Source organism: Lepidochelys olivacea (genome assembly GCF_965140295.1).
Source record: "Lepidochelys olivacea isolate rLepOli2 genome assembly, chromosome: 5".
NCBI classification, from domain to species: Eukaryota; Metazoa; Chordata; order Testudines; family Cheloniidae; genus Lepidochelys; species Lepidochelys olivacea.
In genome coordinates, this window is record NC_140415.1 from 11,152,688 (window position 1) to 11,177,215 (window position 24,528).

A 24,528-nucleotide genomic window follows, 5' to 3' on the forward strand; every position below is an offset into this window, starting at 1 on the left:
AGGCTGTTTGCTCCAACCCTCTCCTGCCTGCTCACAGTCTCTTCACCTCAGCTTCAATCCACATCTGCCCCTTTCCTTGTCTTACCATTTAGCTGATCCCCTCCTAAATAACCCCACCACCACCGCCACCTCATGGAACTAACATGATGTTTGCTGACATCCCCTTTGTTCATTCCACTTGTGTGCTCTACCCCTTCCCCCACCCTGTGTCTGGTTGCCTTGTCTACACGACCAAGTTTTGTCGATAAAGGTGATGTCGACACTCAAAAAACAGTATAATGAAAATCGGAAAGTCATGTTCACGCTCGCTCCCTCTGTCGGTAAAGCGCGACCACTGTTGGGGCACTACCATTGACAGTATAAGGAGTGCACTGTGATTACCTATCCCACAGTCCAGCTCAACACCTTCTGTTGCTAGGTGTTGTGGGAAGGTGGAGCGGGTCATGGTGCATCTTGGGACTGGGCTCAATGTCTCGTGATGCATTGCTTTCTGTCCCAGTACTCCACGGGCTTCCAGCTTTCTTTCGCAGCATTTTTCAATGGCCCTTCTTTGCTGTGCACCCTGGCATCTTTGTGAGAAGGGATGGCTCCTGCACTGCTCTCCTATGTTCTGGTAACTGTCATGAAGACATCACGGATGGCAGTGCAGTTAATCACGAGGTTCCTAACTGAAGAAGACTCCCAGGCACGTGACATGCTGAGTGACATGGATAGGAGCAACTTTAGACTGCTTTTGGCATTCACAGAACAGCTGCAGAGGGTGGACCGTCGCTTTTGGGCTCGGGAAACAAGCACTGAATGGAGGGATCGTCGTGTCATGCAGGTGTGGGATGACGAGCAGTGGCTACAGAACTTTCGGATGTGGAAAGCCACCTTCCTGGAACTGTGTGCGGAGCTCACCACAGCACTGTGGTGCAAGCACCCACAATGAGAGCTGCCCTATCAGCAGAGAAGCGTGTGGCAATCGCTATGTGGAAGTTGGCGACTCCAGACTGCTACTGGTCAGTTGTGAATCAATTCGGAGTGGGGAAGTCGACTGTTGGGGCTGTGTTAATGCGATGTGCAGGGCAATTAATTGCATCCTGCTAGGAAGGACTGTGACTCTGGGAAATGTGCATGAAATAGTGGACAGCTTTGCAGAAATGGGTTTCTCGAACTGTGGAGGGGCGATAGATGGCGCACACATTCCAATTTTGCACCAGATCACCTTGCGATGGAGTATATCAGTAGGAAGGGGTACCTCTCCATTGTGTTGCAGGCAGTTGTAGATCACCATGGGTGTTTCACTGACATCAATGTGGGGTAGTCCATGAAGGGGCAAGATGCACGCATCTTCAGGAATACAGACCTGTACAGAAAGCTACAAGTGGGGACTTTCTTTCCAAATCAGAAGATTACACAGCGAGATAATGAAATGCCCACAGTGATGCTGGAGACCCAGAGTGTGACTTACAGCTGTGACTCATGAAACTTTACACATGACACCTGGACAGCAGTAAGGAGTGGTTCAAAAACAGGCTGAGTAGATGCCGGATGACAGTAGAATGTGCCTTTGGCAGATTAAAGGTGCGCTGGTGATGCCTTTATGGCAGGTTAAACCTTAATGAGGATAATATTCTCATGGTGATAGGTGTGTATTGTACGTTGCATAATCTTTGTGAAGCTAAGGGTGAAAGGTTTGCTCAGGGTTGGAGTTTTGAGGTAGACTGCTTGGCCGCTGATTTTGAGCAGCCAAACACCAGGGCTATCGGAGAGCCCAGAGGGGGGCAATCTGAATCAGGGAGGCTTTGAGGCAACACTTTGAAAATGAGAACCAGTAATGTATATATCTGTGATTGGTGCTGCACTGTTCCATTACAGGTAGTTTTCCTAGGAAACAATGGTGATATTTGGGGCCTTACGTTCCAGTAGGCAAAAGATTAAACCGGCTATATATGTATTGGTAGTGCCTGCTATCTCAATTTGTAGGACACAAATACCAATGAGTTACCGTTCAAAAACTTTGCTTTTATTGCACAAGAAACAGTGTCCACAAACATGCTTGGTGGAAAAGGGGAAACTGAGAAGTCCCAGAAAGTGGCAAGGAATGTGAGAGTGGAGTTTGTGTGTGTGTGTGTGTGGGGGGGGGGGGGACAGCATGGAAAAGGGTTCTGAGTGCTGCAGGGGAGGGAGGGCACAGATCTGCTCAGTCTGCAGCATTATTAAGGACTTCAGCATCTGCGTTTGCTCCTGCATTACTTTAATCATCCACTCAGTTGCATCCTTAACAAACGTGATTCTCTTTTCTGTCCTGCCATTCTGCTTCCGAGCACTCCTTGTGTTCCTTTTTCTCCACATTGGAGAAGTGCAGTACGTCCCGGAACATGTCTTCTTTGCTGCGTCTTGGGCACTTTCTTGTCTGGCGGAGATGCTCGGCCGGGATATGTGGGGTGTTCCTGAAGGCCACATCTGCCAAAGCACAAGGGACAGTGCACAGAAGTGGGATTGTTAAATTCACGCACAGCATAGAGGAAATTTCAGTTAAATACACCTTTTGCAATGCAACTATCACTTTCTCACTGACCCTTGGAAAGTGCACATCTCTGTGAACACCCAAAGCATGGTGAGTGTTGGCGGGGGCATTCCACATGGGGAAAAGAGCACTCTGCAAGGGTTGTGGTGCAGCCGACTAGGGAAACAATTCTAAACACACTTTTCCACAGGCTGGGTCATTGTAGTAGATATGTCACTGCTAAGGGTAAGTGGGGAAACGAAGCTACATCTACTCCATGCTTGTGGCTTCCATCCTGTTCCCTATGCTGCTTGCCTATATGCCGCTTTGGTCCCTGCACAAGTGATTGCCAAATGGCATGGGAAAGTTTCCTACAATGGGGAAAGGAACAAAGCTTCTCTGCCATGGAACCTTCAGCAGAGGGTTACTGAGTACATATGGGAAACTTTCCTAGAAATCTCTCTGGAGGATTCCCGTGAGATCTCGGTGTGCATCAGCACCCTGTTCCACTGAACTGATTAGCTACACAGGGAAAGGTCCAGCTCGCAGAAACACAGCCAGCCTTCCATATCTCTATACTCTGAACCCACGTCTGCACTACACAGACCACAGCCACTTACCGGGCGTCTCCTCTCCTGCTTCTTACTCACTGGAGAGCAACTGCTGAGACTGGCTAGACAGCTCCGGAGTGGTGAACTGTTCCTGGCTGCTTGCCACACCAGGCAACCCCACCGGGAGCTCCACATCGTCGTCTAACTCCACCTCTTCATCAATATCTTCATCCTCTAGCTTAGGTCTTCTTTCCACTGCTTCCAGGCCCACCAAAGTATCCACAGAGCTCTTGGCGGTGGAGGAGGGGTCGCCACCGAGGATAGTGTCCAGCTCCTTATGGAACCAGCCCGTCTTAGGTATATCACTGGCACGACAGTTTGCCTCCCTCACCTTCTGGTACGCCTGCCTCAGCCCTTTTATCTTCGCTCTGCACTGCAGGGTGTCCTGATCATGGTGAGAAATGACAGGACAAGGAGTAATGGTCTCAAGTTGCAGTGGGGGAGGTTTAGGTTGGATACTAGGAAAAACTTTTTCACTAGGAGGGTGGTGAAACATCTGTCTCTGTCCATCTATTGTCCCTTGTCTCATATTTAAATTGTAAGCTGTGTGTAACTTCTTTTTGTTTGGACAGCACCTAGCACAATGGGGTCCTGGTCTGTGACTGGGGCTCCTAGACACTATCTTGATATAATAATATTAATTTAAAAATTGCCTGTAAATCTATCATTTTTCTTCCAAAAGAGGCAGAAAATCTTTATTTCCCTCTGCACATAGTGGAAACATAGATGGAAAGTAATTACAATCCAGGTTTTAATCAGTTACTTTTAATTAGTTAATTCCAACAGAGTGTTAGTATCTATCTATCTCATTTATCACCTTGATATCCGAGCAGAGCTGTACATACCTCTGGAATTTCATTCACCAGAGCTTCATATCTTTTCTTCAGTTTTCATTTCTACCTGGAGGTATACTCTGAATTGCAAAACATGCAAGCAAAATTCACTCAAAGCCATTGAGTTTCCATGGATTTCTATGCTGCAAAGCCATGTGAGCCCAAGTATTCATGAATAGGGCTGGCTTGAGAATCAAATTCAGTTTTGCAAAAACTGTTGAGGCTTTCACTGTTATACCAATAAAGTAAAAACCAGCAGGATCTTATTAAAGGGGAAAAGGCAAAATACCACATGTATTGTGAATACAGAAAGCTATAACTAACTGCTTACTATGATTCTATAACATTCGATTCAATTTCATATTTATTCCTACATTCATTCATACACAGACACACACAGGTTCTGCAAGGTTGTTATCATAGTTACCAGCCTTAGAGTTGCTCATGCCAAGCCACTGGCCAGGTGGCCTGGACACGAGGAGGGAGCAGGGCCTTGTCAGATGCTCATCTGATGCTCCTGCAAGTTAGTTTGCAGAATCAGACCCCAAAGTTCTCACTTTCCAGAGTCATTTTTATAGGAATTTCTTCCTATGCCAGTCTATGGGAATTGCTTCATCATGCTGTTGCTGAATCAATCAGCAGATGGCACATTCCTGATGGCTCTGTGCTGCCAGATGTTATCTTGTTCTTTGGTTCTCCCATTCTTGAGGCTGTTGGGTGGATTCCAGTCTGCCTTCCAGGGGTCCTCTGGTTATTTCCACTTGACGCCTTCTTCAGCCAATGGACACTGGATTCTTAGGCTGGCACCTCCCTGATCATTCAGTTATTATCCACACCAGGCATCCATCCACATCCATCCTCTATCTCTATTTTAATCACAATTGTTAACAAAGCGAGATGAATACAACAAAAGGGCGGGGAGTCTCTGGGTGCTGTTTCTATTGTTAGAGTATTGCTTTGAGTCTCTCTCTGTGTAAGTAGTTACAAAGTATTGCTTTGAGAACAGACTCTGTCTTAGAATGCACTAACACAATTAGCAGCTTGCAAGTTTCACACATAGAGGGAGAGACACAGTACCAAAAACCAAGAGACCTCTTAATTAGTAATACCCTGGAATTTAAACTCTGGGGAATCAAACTCATTTGTGATTTTAATACAGAACTTCTTTAATATGATCCAACATCACAAACTGGCTTTTTCTAATGAAAAAAAATATTTTGTCGAAAAATTCCCAATCAGCAGTCGTCATGACCCCCACCAAATCTCTTGACGGCTGACTTTCAGCTTTGTAACTTAATAAGAAACAAGGAGGATTGTGTGATATTTGACCATGGGATTTTGAGATACTCTAATATTGAGATACTGTTCTGACCTTCCCCTTCAGTGTGTTTTTTTCATAGCGAAGTAGAAAAAGCCTCAGTAGCAACGTAACGGGTGTCTACCACACACCAGACTTGAAGGGGGCCAGTTAACTCCCCAGGCTTCACCTGAAGGAGGAGCCAGGGAGTAGGGATTGATTAAATGAGGCTCAGTTAGGGGGGCTTGTAAAAAGCCCAGGAGCTGAGAGCAGAAGTGGGCTGCAGAGAAGCAGTATGCAGTTGATCCCTGGGAGAAGGGAGATGTGTTGGGATTATAGGGGACAGTCCATAGTTAATCCCTGGGAGGAGGAAGTTGGAAACTGGCAAACTCAAAGGGGGGTGGGGGGGGAGCCAGAACGGTAGAAAAGTCTCAGGGGAAAAGCAACAAGGAATAGGAGTGTAGACCTTGGCTGCTGATTAGCGGGAAGCCAGGGTAGAGGGCAGACCTGTGTTCCCCTACCCGCTGCTGAGGAATTGGCACCAGATGGGCAATGAGTGGGAAGACTGCCTGAGCCCATTTGTTAAGAGACCTTTTGGTACCCCATAGGGGGGAAACATGGATAGTGACCTGACTTGAGACCAAGTCAGGAAGAGGAGGCTGCAGGGCCCAGAGTGAGAAAGAAGCCATAGAGAAAGGGAAAGCAGCAACAGAGTGTGAAGTAAGCAGCAGAAGGGGGCCTCAGACCTGGAAGGAGCTGATTCCCCAGAGTGGCCAGGAGGAGACCCCTATCAGTGAGTGGACTCTGTGACCAGCACTAATATCTGAACTCTTTAAAGAACCCTGTTCATTGTTTCCAGGTGAATGGAAAGATACACATGCTAACAACTCAAGCATTTCAAAGTCTTGTCTGCCAAAGCAATGGGACTGACTGTCCTCTCACACTAATGTAAATCAGGGACAGTTACATTAAAGTCAGTGTTGTTACACTTGTGCAGAAATGAAAGGAGAACCAGGGCCCAAAGTTGTATAATAGAAATAACTGAGCTTCCAATTGGGGGAAAAAAGATCAGACTACACATTTAGGGTAGAAAAGATCGTAAAGTTTATGTACACAGTGTGTTAGTGTTCGCCAGCTGGAATAAATTTTAGCCTGTTCTAGTGTGTCACTCACTAATTGCTCAGTGTGCACTAAAAGTTCCCTAGTACATGTTGACATGGCACTGTTTGAAAAGGGAGTATATCAACGCAAACGAGGGAACTTTTAGCACACCAGAAGGATCCACACAGTCAGTGCACAACGTGCTGGTACATAGTCCAGGATGTAGTTTCAGAAAGGTGATGACCATTTTCACAATACAAGTATCTAAGTGAACTAATTGGTGAAAATGTCAAAGATCTCTCCATAGCAAGAACTAATGTAGCATATGACTAAAGAAGGCACTGGCTAAATCATACCATAACTTCCTTGCAATCAGCTATCAACTCTGTCACCAACTGTTGATGTTGCAGTATGTCAACTAGAAATATCTGACACTGAAAACATTTTGATTTATTGACTGATAGTCATTAGAAGAAATGGCTATGATTATCTTACAGATTTTCCACATATGAGTAATTTGCATTTACATTAGAACTAAAATGATTTATGAACACCAATGTGCCATGTTTTAATTTAATGATATACGTCTGTCAGGATGTTTCCTGGAAATACATCAATTCTTTATGTCTTGGCACTATATGTTACATAAAAAAGAAATGGGTGACAAATTAAATCTGAATCACTAAAAAGAATCCATGGCCAATCCCATGGAAATAAGATTATGTTTCTAATCATTATTGTTGTCAAAATCCATCTTTATATCCTGAAAGGGAGCTGGTTGATATGATGATTGGGAAAGTTTTGAAATATTTGTCACTGTGTTCAATTGTTTCAGTTCTTCACTTGCAGGGCTCAGATTCTAAGATCTGAGATAATGATTTTTTTTCAGTTCTGTCTTTAGACTTTAAAATGGATTGAAATGTGCATTCTGATCAAGGAGACTTTAGCATATTCTCAAGTATACTTTCCCACAGCTTGCCTTCATAGTTCTTTCAAAATTCAAGCCGTGGCAGTCAGTTTGTAGCTGTTTTCAAAGATGGAAGGACATATTTAAAAAGTTGATCTGGTCAGGAAATTAAATCTCTGTACTGAATTATTTTTTAATGACATGGCAACTTTTAAGATAGGTAGATAGACAAACCAATACCTATACAATATACCAACCAAGTATGACCAAAATGCAGCTTGTGACAAGCAAAATTATTTCTTTTGGTGTGCCATCATCTTCATCTTCACATGGTAATATCATGCATGGAAACTACGGATTTCAGCATGCAAGGAGGTTTCATCTCAAAATTAGAAGCTACTTGGATAAACAAAGAGCATTGCATGCCTGGGACCTTTTAAACATGAACACATCTGCTCCATTGTATGAAGATTAGATAGATTCTACATCAAGCCTGATTTCTGGTTACTTCAGAGTTCTGTGTGAATTTTTTACACAGTCATCCCTTTAGCCTGCTGATTGGTAGGTTTAAAAAAAAACAACAACCTGGGGCTAGTTTTGTGAATAAGAACTCAGAACCCATTTCAAATCTCAGCAAGAAAAGCATTTACCCACATAATTGCACTTCCTGATTCCAGCCAGAGCTGGAATTAGAAGTGCTGAAAGACCACAACAAAAGCTGCTGGTGCAATTAGAAACAGGAAGTCTCTAGAAATCTCAAGAGAGAATCTATTATTGCGAGACTTCTCTCTACATTTTACAGACCCAAGAGGTCTTCGGGTAAGAATCCAAACTAACAGGGGCTTCTCTGAACGAAATTCAGAGAAGCCCCTTCCAATATTTTGATGTTCACCCATCTTTCATTTACGTCATTTGGATTCCCAAAGGAAATGGCATAAGCATCAAATATCAACTCCATTTTAAATATAAAGAGAATTTACAAACTAAAGATTTGTCACAGTTTCAGGGTAACTGCACCTTTCCCACCATTCTGGGGTTTACTCCAGGAGTGCCCGGTGAGGTCTCAGCCATCACCTGTCTCTGAGCAGGGACCCTTTTCCCACTCCCTTATGACTAAGGACTTTTAAAGCTGCACAGCTCCCTACCTTACATAATGATATCCGCTACGAGCCCTTCATCCTAACAGACAGTGTCTGTGCATTGCTTTCTCTCTGAAGATTATGAATAGTGTACTGCCAGCAGTTATAAGTTACCATGTAGCTTTTTCTAAGCACGCACATTTATTTTTAAAGTAAAAGCATTACAGAGAAAAAATATAAAATATAAAAATAACAAAAGTTCCTACATGCATGCTAAAAATTACCAGAGGTCTCCCATCAATTCTATGGAACTCTAGTTGGCCCAAGTCATTCCAAGTCTTTTGCACGCATTGGGCCTTCTCCTTGGACAGTAGGTCCTGTCTGTTTGCAGGATCAGAAAGAAGAAGAATTTAAACCCAGCATTCTATAGCAAAAGCCCTTTCTCAGTTGATCTCTGGAAAAAAAACAATTTGTGCACTCCTCCCCATGGTGAAGAGATTCACCTGAATCACCACCTACAGATTTTGGTTCCTGGATAATCTGTAGTAACCCTGCGCCTTGGACTTGCATACCGCCCCAGGGCCACAGTGATTCATAAACTTAATACACTATGCTCCCCAAAAGTATGGCTTGTGGTTGCAATATCTGTCACAAAGCCATGAGATGAAATCCTGCCCCTAGTGAAGTCAGTAGCAATGGGTCCAAGATTTTACCCATGAAGTGTAGCAGAACAGCTTCCCCTTTAACTTACTTTTGAATTCAGCAAATGTTGACAAAAACTCCAATTACACTGTGGTGAAATGATTAATAATTAATTGTGGTAAAGTGCTACAAACATTCATTCTGAGTGATATGCAGGCTCTGCTATGCTAATTCTGCCAGCTCAGTGATTTTATGATTCGTGTCAGCAATAGGTGATGAAACAGAAAAGATGATAAAAAGCACCAGGATTCCGCCCCCCTTATTGAAATATAGGAAGGACTATTTTAAAAGATAGATAACTTAGTTGGTTTGAAAGACATCTTGGGCCTGCTCTGCAGTGGGTCTCAGGATTTCCTGTTGAAACTGTTCCACTTGGTATAAAATAGTTACATAGTCACTGGAGCAGAAACTGGAGCCCGAATACCTCAGGTGAGTGCACTAACCATTAAGCTATTGAGTCATTCTCACTCATTCTCTCTGGCCCAATGAATATTTAAGTATTTTATACAAACTGGAACAGTGTCAACTGTGCCCACCCCAGCATCCTTGCTAGTGTAACACACTTCAAAACTCAGATTCGGTTCTTTAAAGTCACAGGATTCTTCATTACTTCAGGTAGTACAAATATACCAGTAACACAGAGCAGAAAGATTCAGGGTTCTGAATGAAACAGGGTTCCAACGAAAATGTGTGCCCCTATACCACAGCAACCTCAGCCAACAAAGGTACAGAGAGTCTAAAAATTACCAGCTCTGGGACCACAGTGTGGTTGTTCAAAAAGTCCATACACTGTGCATCGCTTTACACGATCCCAGCAATTAGGGAACACACTTGGGAGGTGAGAGAGTCCTCTGAATCGGGCAGAGTGGGTATTTAAACCTGACTTTCCCACATCTTGCTAAAGAGTACAAGGGTGGGGGCACTCTCCTCCTCAGTTGTTTTGTGCAGGGCCTGATCTGGCAGGCATACTCTACTGAAGCCTCTGAGAACACCTAACAGATTGGACCCTGCAGGTGAGACTGGTGAAGGGAACATGCAATTTGAGGATCCCACCGGGGCTTAGGCACCCCAGCTCAGCAGCATCAGGATTTAGATGACTTTGTACATGTAAACTGCCAGAACAGTAGGTGCCTGTAGGCGCTGGTGGCCACAGAATTTTAGAAGATCTAAATTTTGGACACAGGTGCCTGAGGTTGCAGTTTGGCACCTAAATCCCTTTCTGGGTCTAGCCCTAAGGGATTTAGAATCCTAAATCCCATTTTCAAAAATCATTTAAGCAGTTAGGAGCCTTTTGACTCCCAATAAGATTTAAGCTTCTAAATGACTAGGGGCTTGTTTGCACCAGAGGGGAGTGGATTTTAATCGGTACTATTTGGTCACAAACGAATGTGGCCGTGTGTATCCTGCTGTTGAGCACTACAAGTTCCCTATTAACATAGTGCTGTTTGAAACAGCACTGCCTTAGTACACATTAGGGAACTCAGTGTGCATCCTCGGGGTGCGTGAGGCCACTCAGTGCATGACATGCTAGTTAGAACTAAAATTTATCTCCCTCTAGCGCAGACCAATGCACCATGTAGACAAGCCCTTTTGAAAATGGAATTAGGCTCTAAATCAGGTAAGATCTTTGGAAAATGTTTACCCATGTCTAATTTGCTCTCCACTCCAGCCAGTAGGTTGCTTTCTGCATGTTGGCTTTCCAGATTTGTTTGTGCCATCTGTTAAGATATAGATATTCAGGCCTGTCTGCAAAGGCCTGTCCTTTAAGAATTTAGGGGTATTCTTATCACTTGGCTAGTTCTAGAGGTAGAATCAAAATCACTGTCTGCTGGTGTAAGGGCCTTCTCTTACTGTGACAGTTTGAGGCCCTGTTCTTAGGCTAAGGCCTTTGGCTAAGCAGCAGAGGCAGCCATAAGCTAGGAAACAAACAGTCACATCCTCACATTCCAAACTAGTCACATTGAAATAAGGTGCTATTGGGCTGTCAGGCACTATCAGGACAGGATTGTATTCCTACCACCTCCAGAGAAAGGGAAGTGCCTAGAAAATGTAAAAGGAAACTTAGTTTGATAGCATCCTGTCTGGCAAGAACTCACTTATCAATAGCTGGGATGTGAAATCCTCACTTCTGTATTGTTTTGTCATTATAGTTCCCACTTTGCTATTGTTTGTCTGTATAATCTCTGTCTGGTTCTGTGATGGTTTCTGTCTGCCGTATAATTAATTTTGCTGGGTGTAAACTGATTAAGGTGGTGGGATATAATTGGTTAGTTAATCATGTTACAATATGTTAGGATTGGTTAGTTAAATTTCAGTAGAATGATTGGTTAAGGTATAGCTAAGAATAATACTATATAAATTAGGGGCAAACAGGAAGTAAGTTGGGATTCGAAAATAAGGAAAAAGGAACTTGTATTTAAGATTGCTGGAAGTTCACCCCAATAAACATCGAATTGTTTGCACCTTCGGACTTCGGGTATTGTTGCTCTCTGTTCATGCGAGAAGGACCAGGGAAGTGGGAGAGTGAAGGAATAAGCTCTCTAACACCTTCCTGTTCATGATCTGTATTTTGCACTGTCTTCCCTCAGATGTTACCTTGGACTTTTTTTTTTCTAATTGAAATCTCATTTTGTTGTTTTTTCTGCCCATATTTTTAATTTCCCTAGGTCTCTTGCTATTTTTTTTTCTATTTTCATTGGTTGCTGTCAACACCTCCCAATTTCATATCCAGAGATTTCATTAAAATGTTTATGCCTCTGCCAATTTATTACAGAAGACTGTAAATGAGAGAGGACTGAAAACAGATTGATGTTGCAGAGCAGTGCACTAGACACCTGTCTTCAGTTTCATGCCACCCCATTTGTCATTACACTTATTTCTAGTACATCAGCCAGTTTCCACTACACGTAAGTGTGTTTATATGCCAGGCATTTAAATATTTTTTTAAATTAGTTTTGACAGGCAGGATTTTGTCCTGATTCAGCAAAGCCCTTGTCATAAATATAAAGGGAAGGGTAAACCCCTTTGAAATCCCTCCTGGCCAGGGGAAAGCTCCTCTCACCTGTAAAGGGTTAAGAAGCTAAAGGTAACCTCGCTGGCACCTGACCAAAATGACCAATGAGGAGACAAGATACTTTCAAAAGCTGGGAGGAGGGAGAGAAACAAAGGGTCTTTGTGTCTGTCTATATGCTGGTCTTTACCAGGGATAGACCAGGAATGGAGTCTACTTACTAAAAGTTCTAAATCTAGCTAGGTATGTGTTAGATTATGATTTCTTTAAATGGCTGAGAAAAGAATTGTGCTGAATAGAATAACTATTTCTGTCTGTGTATCTTTTTTGTAACTTAAGGTTTTGCCTAGAGGGGTTCTCTATGTTTTTGAATCTAATTACCCTGTAAGATATCTACCATCCTGATTTTACAGGGGGGATTTCTTTATTTCTATTTACTTCTATTTTTTTTATTAAAAGTCTTCTTGTAAAAAACTGAATGCTTTTTCATTGTTCTCAGATCCAAGGGTTTGGGTCTGTGGTCACCTATGCAAATTGGTGAGGCTTTTTATCCAACATTTCCCAGGAAAGGGGGGGGTGGAAGTGTTGGGAGGATTGTTCATTGTTCTTAAGATCCAAGGGTCTGGGTCTGTAGTCACCTAGGCAAATTGGTGAGGCTTTTTACCAAACCTTGTCCAGGAAGTGGGGTGCAGGGTTTTGGGAAGTATTTTGGGGGGAAAGACGCGTCCAAACAGTTCTTCCCCAGTAACCAGTATTAGTTTGGTGGTGGTAGCGGCCAGTCCAAGGACAACGGGTGGAATATTTTGTACCTTGGGGAAGTTTTGACCTAAGCTGGTAAAGATAAGCTTAGGAGGTTTTTCATGCAGGTCCCCACATCTGTACCCTAGAGTTCAGAGTGGGGGAGGAACCTTGACAGCCCTCAACCACATACTTCAGTCTCATTGATTTCAGTGGGATTGAAGGACCTGCTTAAAATTAAGCAGGTGACTAAATACTTAAATCCATTCAACAAAGCATGTGTTTAAGTAGGGGCCTTAATGAGACACTGTATTAAATACTTCACTAATATCTGGACATGTGGGGCTAGATTCACAAAAATTGCCACTTCAGGCATCTAAAACCCAGAATCAGGTCCCACTTGGATTTAACGCTGCCCTGCTCAGCTGCCTCTAAACCCTGTAGGTGCCTAAACTTTCTCAGCACCTGAATTTTTGCTGTAAGAGTTCTCCCAGCACCTATGTTTCTGCCTCTGAGCATGCACACTGCAGCCTCAGCCTTGGGATCAGGATACCTAAGCTGCAGAGCAATGCAGTAACAGGGGAAGAGAGGCATTCCTCTGCCTATCTCACCTGTGGGGCCTGACCTGGTACACGTACACAGAGCTCGACAACTAGATTGGGACCCAATAGGTGAGCATACACAAAATAGCCAGGGCTGCGGGGGAGGGAATAAGGGAGCCCTTCATCAGAGTATCCCATAGCCCAACGGGTAGGGCATTCACTTGAGAGGTAGCACCATTCAAATCCCATCTCACCCACATGTGGAGGGGGGACTTGAACTGTGGGTTTCTGAGTTTTGAGGCAGCTCATCCTTCTCACTAAAATGCCAAGAGATGGTTTGCAGCTGAGAATCCAAAAGCAGAGGGTGGTGCCTCCCTGCAGGCTGGACTTCGGAACCAAACATGCTGAAAGGGGATGTGGCTCGGCACACCCCCCTCAGCTTGACATCTCCCATTGGCTATTTTACCTGAGAAGTTTCCCAGTGTAGAGGCTTTTATGAATCCAATTCTGAGACTATATTTCCCATTCATTGTACAGGGAGCCTAGGTCCTAATCTCAGACTCTATGAATTCCAGTGATTTTCTAGGTGCCTAAATGTTAGGCATGGGGACACTCATCATCACCACACCTAAATTCCTTTGTGAATCCATGGCAATTACTCTCTTCCTTTTATCCACTAAATATTCTAATTGTATCTGAAAAGGGCAGTGAATTTTCTGAGGCAAGATTTCTGATCAACCTGTACTTTTTTATTGTGTTACTATTTTCCTTTACAGCTTTAGTGAACTTTTCTCTTAATATTTGTTCTGTTGTTTTTACTAGAGATTTTAAGCTAGATTTCTAGGCTGCAGGTAGATTTCTTTCCTGTAGAGTCTGGATCCATCTGTTGTGGATTAGTACTGCCACACTGGGCTGTTTATGAAAGGGTGATATAATATCTGCTTCCCATTGCCAGTGCCTGATCCATCCAGTATCCCCTTCCTCTCCCCTCTGGCTTGTCCCCCATGAACCATATTCTGCCACCCTTATTAATGCTGAGCAGTACCTTACTTTAGATGAAATTGTGAACCCCTTACATTGAATAGTGTTTTGTACCACATGGAGGGCACACTGAACTCCAGTAAGGCTCCTTGTGAGAGTAAGGCTCTAACACAGGGGTGGCCTACCTGTGGCTCCGGAGCCCCATGCGGCTCATCAGAAGTTAACATGCGGCTCCTTGTAGAGGCCCCGACTCTGGGGCTGGAGCTCCAGGCGCCAACTTTCCAATGTGCCGGGGGGTGCTCACTGCTCAAGCCCTGGCTCTGCCACAGGCCCTGCCCCCACTCCACCTCTTCCCGCCCCATCCCCTGAGCCTGCCGTGCCCTCTCTCTCCTTCCTCCTTTCCCACAGAGCCTCCTGCACCCCACAAAACAGCTGATTGGGATGGGAAGGAGGGGGAGGTTCTGATCGGCAGGGCTGCCGGTGGGTGGGAGGCGCTGGGAGCTGGTGGGCAGGGAGCTGATGCGGGGTTGTTGATGTATTACTGTGGCTCTTTGGCAATGTACATTGGTAAATTCTGGCTCCTTCTCAGGCTCAGGTTGGCCACCCCGCTATAGCACATATAGCCCTTTTGGAAATAGTCCCATTGGGCTCAGTGGGTACGTCTACACTGCAGTAAAAAATCTGCAGCACCAAGTCTCAGAATCTTCGTCAATTGGGCAAGACTCACCAGCCAGACACCTGAGAGAGAATTCTCTGTAGTAACTCAGAGTTCTTTCCATCTAGTGTCCCATCACCAGCCATTGGAGAAATTTGCTGCTAGCAGTCGCAGATCAGCTACTTGCCATTATAGGCAGTATCATCGTGCCATCTCCTCCATAAATTTATCAAGCTCAGTCTTGAAGCCAGTTAGGTTTTTTTGCCCCTGTTGTGCTCCTTGGAAGGCTGTTCTAGAGCTTCACTCCTCTAATGGTTAGAAACTTTTGCCTCATTTCAATCCTAAACTTGTTGATGGCCAGTTTATATCCATTTATTCTTGTGTCCACATTGGCACTTCACTTAACCCCCTCTGGTATTTATCTCTATGATGTATTTATAGAAAGCAATAATATCTCTCCTCAGCCTTCTTTTGGTTAGGCTAAACAAGCCAAGCTCTTTGAGACTCCTCTCATAAGGTTGGTTTTCCATTCCTTGGATCATCCTAATAGCCCTTCGTTGTACCTGTTCCAGTTTGAATTAATCTTTCTTAAACATGGGAGACCAGAATTGAACAAAGTATTCCAGATGCCTTGTATTCCAGTAGTCCAGTGCCTTTTATAATGGTGCTAACACTTCCCTGTCTCTACCGGAAATACTTTGACACATCCTAGGACTGCATTAGCTTTTTTTCACAGCCCCATCACATTGGCGGCTCACAGTCATCCTATGATTAACCAATACACCCAGGTCTTTCTACTCCTCTGTCACTTCCAACTGATATGTCCCCATTTTATGGCAACAATTCTTGTTGTCAATCCCTAAATGCCTGACCCTGCACTTTGCACTATTACATTTCATCCCATTTCTATTACTCCACTTTATAAAGACATCCAGATCTTCTTGTATGATATTCCAGTCCTCCTCCGTATTGGCAATACCTCCCAACTTTGTGCCATCTACAAATTTTATTAGCACACTCCTATGTTTAGTGCCATGGTTCGTAATACAAATCTTAAATAAGATTGGTCCCAAGACTCCACTAGTAACCTTTCTCCAGCCTGGCAGTTCACTTTTCAGTATGATCTTTTGTAGTCTTCCCTATAACCAATTTCTTATCCACCTTTCAATTCTCATATTAATCCCCATCTCCAATTTAACTAATAATTTCCCATGTGGAACTATATCAGATCCCTTACTGAAATCCAGGTAGATTAGATCTACTGTGTTTCTTTGGCTAAAAAATGAGTTATCTTCCCAAAAAAGGAGATCAGGTTGGTCTAGCATGATCTACCTCTCATAAAACCATGCTGTATTTTAGCCCAAATACCATTTACCTCTATGTCCTTAACTACTTTCTCTTTCAAAATGTGTTCCAAGATCTTGCATATAATTGAGGTCAAACTAACAGGTCTGTAGTTTCCTGGATCATGTTGTTCCCTTTCTTAAAAATAGGAATTGGGAATTCTCCAGTCATACGGTATGACTCACGAGTTTACAGACTCATTAAAAATCCTTACCATTGGGCTTGCAATTTCATTTGCCAGTTCTTTTAATATTCTAGGATGGAGATTATCCAGGCCCCGCAATTTAATCCCATTAAGCTGTTTGAGTTTGACTTCCACTTCAGATGTTGTAATTTCTACTTCCAATCCTCATTCTTATTAGCCACTCTGTCACTATCCATAAGGTCTTCATTGCTTCATTAAAAACTGAGTTACTGTATTTGTTTAGGTGTTGGGCCAGTCCTAGATTATCTTTAAATCTTCACCCCACCCTCAGTGCTTAGTGGCCCCACTTTTTCTTTCCTTGTTTTCTTCTTATTTATATGGCTACACAATTTTTTTTTACTATTGGTTTTAATTCCCTTTGCAGGGTCCAACTTTGCTTGACTTTTGGTAGTTTTCCTTGCTGGTCCATCTCATTTTCCATTCGTTGTAGGCTTTCTGCTTTCTCTTAATCTCCTGTTTTAGATGCTTGCTCATCCAGCTTGGTCTGCAACCCTTCCCTACATTCTTTTTCTCCTTGCTTGGGATGCAGACTTCAGATAGTTTCTGCAACTTTGACCTAAAATAACTCCAAGCCTCCTCCACATTCAGATCTTTGAGTTCTTCAGTCCAGTGCACTTCCCTAACTAATTCCCTTATTTTTTTTTAAATTTAGCCCTTTTGAAATCAAGGACCCTAGTTGCAGACCTATTTTTGTTTATCCTTCCATTTAGTATAAGCAGAATTAGCTCATCATCACTCAAACCAAGTTTGTCCTCTACAACCAGTTCTTCTATGAGGTCCTCTCTATTCACCAATACCAAATCTAAAATGGCATCACTTCTTGTTGGTTCAGCAACTGTTTGGTGAAGAAATCTGTTAACTACCACATCCTGGAAAATCTGGGCCCTACTATTATTAGTAGCAATTTCCCCCCCAATCTATATCTGGAAATTATAGTCTACCATAAACACACAATTCACCATAGTATTTATTGCATTAGAAACATTAAAGAGGTCTCTATCCATACCCAAATCGGATACTGGTGGTCTGTAGTGAATCCCAAGCACTATCCCAAGGGAACCTCTAGTAGCTTTCTTCCCCAAAGTGATTTTGGGCCAAACAGACTGTCTTATCCATTCCATCACTTCTAATTTCTTTAAAGTCTACCTCATCATTAATATACAATATTACTCCATCACCTTTGCCTTTATTTCTGTCTTTCCTGAACAGCACATACCATTCAATACCTGTACTCCAGTTATGACCACTATTCCACCATGTTTCTGTTATCCCTATAATATCTGGTTTCACTTCCTGCACCAGTAGTTCTGGTTCCTCCATTTTGTTACTCAGGCTCCTTGCACTGGTGTACAAACATCTTAATTGTTACTGCCTGGAATTGCCCACATTCTTCGCCCAGTGGGGTACAGTGATTTTACTGCCAGTATCACCGATCTGTCTGGTATCCGCACTATCCTTTCTCTTAATGTCCATTCTCCTGCTCACTGCTGTTCCTTTCTCCATTTTATTTCTTGATTTCCCCCCTTTTCAATGTTAAAATCAGGCATGGAGATTATACGAGCATCCCCCTTGATATCCTGTCCAAAGCTAAAATAGAAAACCATTCTGTCCGAATATTTTTGGAGGTGCTCTCACTCAGATTCTATCAGAAAATTAATCAAAATTAAAATGTTTCATGGGAACATGTAGATTTCACTGAAATTTTTGACAAAAAATATTGAAATGTTTCATTTTGATAAGGTCAAAGTCCTTTGTTTTGAATTTAGAGAGATAAGGTGGGTGAGGTAATATCCTTTATTGGACCAACTTCTGTTGGCGAGAGAGACAAGCTTTCAAGATTGCACAAAGTTCCTCTTCAGATCTGGGAAACTAACTCTGAGTGTCACTGTTAACTCTGACATAGTATCCCAGACCTGAAGAAGAGCTCTGTGTAAGCTTGAAAGCTTGTCACTCGCACCAACAGAATCTGGTCCAATAAAATTACCTTGCCCGCCTTGTCTGTCTAATATCCTGGGATCAACACAGCTATGGCACTGCACACACAGTGGAAGATATTGTTTAGAATTTCATTTTGACACATATTAAATTAAGCAACTGAAATTTGCATCTTAAAATGGGATGTATTGGGCAATTTTAATAATAATTGGTGCTATTAGCTCCATACATATTATAATTTTATATTGGTTGAAATGATTAACTTAACCGTATCAAAACAAAGTGCTTCAATAAGGCTGTTATGAGATTTCCAATACAATTTTTATCAATTTTTTTTGCAGTAATTTTGAAGTTTCAGTTTTGTTCTGATTTATTTTGAAATGTCAGACTTTCCCATAAAATGGAAATTCTAAGTTTCAATCAATTCTAATCTGGACTGAACCCCTCTGAAGGCTGTGAAATGTTCAGCTAATTTCTTTTTTCTTTGCTTTACTGTTTCCAAGCAGGACTATTACTGGAAGGACTGAAATGTCATTAGATGCTCTTTTTGAGCCTTGGAGAAGCCTTACTGAAAAAAGGAACTGCCAGATAATTTTGCATGAACACCTGCTCTAATAAGATGGCATGCCCAGTTGAAGGCGGCTGACTTCCAGGCTGCAGGCTTCAGCTACTGCAAGTTGACAGTCAATGAAGCTAGACCAGTTTGAAACATTCATTATGTGTACTGTGGTGACTCCTAGAGGTGAGGACCCCATTGTGCAGGTTACTCTACAAACACATAACACAGATATTATTTTCCCCTGAAGAGCTTACAAAGTAAGCCTGAGACTATGGACAGCAGGTGGTTATAAAAATCATACAGAAAGAGCAGAAGCAAGCAATTGATTATACAAATAAATATGATACAAGCAATGGGCACAGCCCATTGGATGTGTGCCTTGACATCACAGTCCTGCAGTGGCATTGGTGCATAATGCCATCTGACCTGAGATGCTCAGACAAACATCCTAACTTTGGAGGTATCTCCAAAAAGGAGGATAAGTTAGTTTTAATTTCTCCTTCACTAGTTGATAGTGTGACGAGGCAAGGCCAGATGGCTATAGAAAAGTAGTGGGAGATAGATATATTAGCTCCAGGCTAAACAAATCCCTGGTACCAGGTTAAGTGAAATGGAAGCTGCTCCAGGTCAATTAAGACACCTAGGGGCAATTAAGAACTTTCCAGAAGGCAGGGAGAAGGCTAGGTTGATTGGGACACCTGAAGCCAATCAGGTGCTGGCTGAAACTAGTTAAAAGCCTCCCAGTCAGTCAGGTGGGTGTGCATGTCAGGAGCTGTGGGAGGAAGTTGCGGTGTTGGAGAGGCTGAGTAGTACACACCATATCAGGCACAAGGAAGGAGGCCCTGAGGTAAGGGTGAAGTGGAACCTGAGGAAGTGAGGGCTGCTGTGGGGGAAGTAGCCCAGGGAATTGTACATGTCATGTTTCTAAAAGGTCAGCTACCATAGCTGATACTATTAGGGTCCCTGGGCTGGAGCCCGGAGTAGAGGGTGGGCCCGGGCTCCCGCTCCCCAACCTTTGCCCTCTGATTAATCACTGAGACTGGGAGACAAAAAAGACTGTGTAAGGAAGCATAACTTCTCCTCATCTCCCTTGCTGGCTTATGATGAAAATGGCTCAGTAGACTGTGACCCTTGTCTCTAGAGAAAGAAGGGTTATGTGGAGAGTCACAGTGAGCCCCTGAGGCTAGCGAAATCCGCCAGGAAATGTGGGACCCACGGAGGCAAGGACAGAGCTTTGTCACAATAGGAACATAACCCAAAAGTAGCAACTTATCCTAGTGCCAGCAGCCATGCCATTTATTTCAGTGCAAATCTGGAGTAGTTCAGCAGAATTTGTCCAACTTTGCATCTGAGCAAATAAGAGCAGAATCTCATCCCAAACATGGAAATAGCCTTTGTTAACTCACTTCATTTCTATTACAAAGTTGTAAAAACTGATTTCTGGTCACATCTCTAATCTTTTTTCTTCTGCAACTGTTATATTTAATACAAACACAATAAAGGAAGATTAGACAGTTTATTTTTTTTAAAAGGGAAATATGATAATTTAGTGATATCTATTTGTTCTGGTTAGCAAATAAGTGGATAATTTGAACAGGTTATAAAATGAATATCAAGCTGTTTGGTAATGGATAATTACATTTTATGGCTGTATATTTATTCCACGTAATTCAAAACAGTTTCAACCCATTGAATTTAAGAAAAAAAATATTTTTCATGATGTATGTTATAATTTTAAGATAGGTGCAGATGATCTGTTTAACCATATGACCAAGGATACACATATACTTGTGTTAAATATGCTGGATGTTAGAATAGCCAAAATACTGGTATTTTAATATGTTCTTTAGAGGATAACACAAATATTTTTTGAGTGCAGGATGGCTTAGGTGACTGGCAATGGTGCCTTTTACACATTCAGATTCAGCTTTGCTTGTGTAATTCAGGCCCTGTCCAATATGAGCAGTCAGCAAAAATCTATGGGACAGCTTCAGACCTGGTGTAAGCAGAGCTCCAGTGATGTCAGAGGAATTTCATGTGCATACACCAGGCCTGATTTTGGCCGGTGACCCAGAGTAGAATCTGAAGTGTCATCTCAGTGACAGTTGAAATGGAAAGCAGAAGTAACAGAGTGATGTCCAACATGGGGAAGACTCTTCCTCGCTGTTTTGCAGGTGCAGTGTGTGTGTGTGAAGGGTAAGAAGACTTGCTCATCTCATGCCCAGCCCATATGTAAGATCTTTGAGGCAGGGATCTATCTTTTAAGTGTGTGTGTGCACAGTGCCGAGCACTGTGGGAATCCAGTCCCTAACTGGGACTTGTAGGCACTACAATAATAAAAACCAAACTGAATTGCAGCCCCTGTGCCCCGGGAAGTGCAGGGGCTACTCCCTAAGGATCAGGGAGAAATACAGAGAAGGTGGAGACATGGTTCAACCTTGCAACCTCTTGAAAGGGTGTAGCACGTTCCCTGTGTGCTGGGAGGCACTATGTAACAATCCCACTGAAGGGCTATGACCACGAGGTGCAGCCAAGCCCTTAACCACTTTCAGCAACTAATATATCAAATGCATAAATATGAAAGTCAAAGCAAATGGCAAATTAAACATGTACAGGAATCCAGAACGGGCTGAGCAAGCATCTTTATTCAATTATCTGTCTTTGCAAGCCAGCCAGAGCTAACAAGAACAATTTCTTTGGAAGGAACGGAGAGATAATAGGCATTTTCCTTCCTCCTCAGGTTATCTTTCTCTCTAAAAGCGGCAAAGAGTCCTGTGGCACCTTATAGACTAACAGATGTATTGGAGCATAAGCTTTCGTGGATGAATACCCACTTCTTCAGATGCATTTAATGGAAATTTCCAGAGGCAGGTATAAATATGCAAGCAAGAATCAGGCTAGGGATAACAAGGTTAGTTCAATCAGGGAGGATGAGGCCCTCTTCTAGCAGTGGAGGTGTGAACACTGAGGGAGAAGAAACTGCTTTTGTAGTTGGTGAGCCAGTCACAGTCTTCGTTTAATCCTGAGCTGACGGTGTCAAATTTGCAAATGAACCGAAGCTCAGCAGTTTCTTGTTGAAGTCTGGTCCTGATGTTTCTTTGCTGCAGGATGGCTACCTTTAAATCTGCTATTGTGTGTCCAGGGAGATTGAAGTGTTCTCCTACCGGTTTTTGTATATTGCCATATACACTTTTTCTCTAAGTGCTCAGTAACTTCCCAGCTAGGGGTTATTTTTCTACTTCTTTCAGTATTTGTGTCTCCCTTTATTAATCTCTTCAGAAAATATACACTTCAAGATTTTATGTGGAGTGCCCTTTCTTGGAATTTTACTGATAATCCCTGGAAATCCTCCTTAGGTTACAACATTTTAAAAAATGTCCAAAGTAGCCAGGCAAAGGAATCCATTGGGACAAAGAAGAAGCTTCTTTCCTCTGTGCCTGGAGAAAGCGGTTGACAGGGCTGGCTCCAGGCACCAGCTTTCCAAGCAGGTGCTTGGGGCGGCATTGAGAATGGGGTGGCCGTCCGTGTCCCACGGCGGCAATTCGATGCCAGCTCCACCGCTGTAGCGGTGGCGGCAATTCGGCGGCAACTGTTTGGGGCGGCAAAATTGGTAGAGCCGCCCCTGGCGGTTGATGTACACGTTCCAACAGCCAGTACCACTAGTTGATATTTCTCAAGTAAGAATGGAGCTTTTCTACTCTGTCGTATTCATTTTATTGTTAGCCCATCTTCCCAACCCAACGCTACCCTATTTGTGTGTTTCATCCACCTATTGCTTCCTACCTAACAGATTTTAATCTCTTGTGTGGCAAGGCCTGTCTTCTTTGTTACTTTGTGTATGGTGTCTATTACACATAGGGCCCTGATCCTTGATTGGGATTCCCAGGCTGTACTCTAATACAAATAATAAGTAATAACCGGAGGTGCTCAGCAAAAGCAAGGAATTGGGACTAGACAGTTCAGAACACAGTTACAATTGTGACAGCTTCCCTTTTGGCCGTGACACACCAGGGACCTCAGTAGGAAAAACCATGAGCTGTTACAGCATGAGCTAAAGCTCTGTTTTTGGGACCTGTAACAACTCGTATCTTCTATGCATCAGGGCCACCACACACTCATCCATGGGTTACACAAAGACACAGCATATTTGTTTCGGGGCAGCCAGCACGATACCAAGTCAGCACTGAAGACTCATTCAGATATTTTCTGCAATGAACCAATCTCAGGGAGCAATATGTTAAGTAGTGCAAAAGAATAAAGATGGAGGCTTTTCAGACCTGCAGGATTTATTTGCATAGATGTAAAATACTTATGTATAAGGGGTTAAATAATTAAATACCTTTTACTTTTACAGTAACTGTCTCTTTTAGGGAACCCACACCTTTCTCGGTACTCCTACTCCACCTCTTGAGGGAATGTGTTCTTTGGTTTTACTGCTTCCTCCCTTCTAAGTCTTTCTTTTCTTTTTAGCTGTTCCACAAATGATGAAAGAACAGCTGCAGCCTGATGTAATTATTTTAATGGTCTGCATGCTATAAAACTGTTAAAAGCAATTTTAATTTTAACAGTAAATAGGTTTTATTGCTAAGTTGTAGTATTACTTATAGCTATAAGATGGCAACGGGTGGTTGGAACTGTATTTGATTCTGTACTGCTATGTCTTCAGTATCCACAGTATAATCAGGGAAGTGGCACTGTTTTGCCCACAGGATAGAAAAAAATGTTAATGGAAGCAATTAAAAGATATGAATAATACTGACACCTCTTTATTACCTTCCAGGTGCATTCAGAGCTACCCGACACATTAAATGGTAATGAGGCAGTTAACAGTTATTTTCCAATTGACATGATTAGTTCTGTGTGGCACACCTGCATTTATTTTACGCTTTGAAGTCCTTCACAGTAAATTACTGGATTTGGAAAATGAAGGACATAGATATATGGAATGATCTCATTCCTAATTTAAAATGAAGAGAAGGGTAGCAATGACATTCTTGTGGGTAAGACACTAGGCTGGCAGTCAGAGCTATAACATCAATTCTCACCACAGACTCGACATGTCGCTTAGTATGAAATTTTCTAAATTGCTTAAAGTTAGACACCTAGACTGAGATTCTTCAAACAGTCCAGTGGACTGAGACATATATCTTCCTTTAAAGTTAAAGGAGGATATGTGTCTAAATCCCCTAAGCTGCTTTGAAGATTTCAAACATTAATTTGCATTTAGTAACTTAAAGAAGTGGCCTGATTGTCAGAATTGTTAAGCCACCCACAAATTGGTTCACCAACTCCCAATAGATTTTTGTTGCCTAACTTTAGGTGTCCAAGACCGCATTGATTTTTAAATCATTCCTACTTGTAAAGCACCTTAAATATATAAAGTATATAGTAGTGTTATTATTAAACTTTATTTTGTTTAATAGATTCATAGATCATAAATCCAGAAGGGATCATTGTGACCTTCTAGTCTAACCTCCTGCATAACACAGGCCATAGAACTTCTCTGAATTAATTATGTTGAACTAAAGCTTTTCTTTT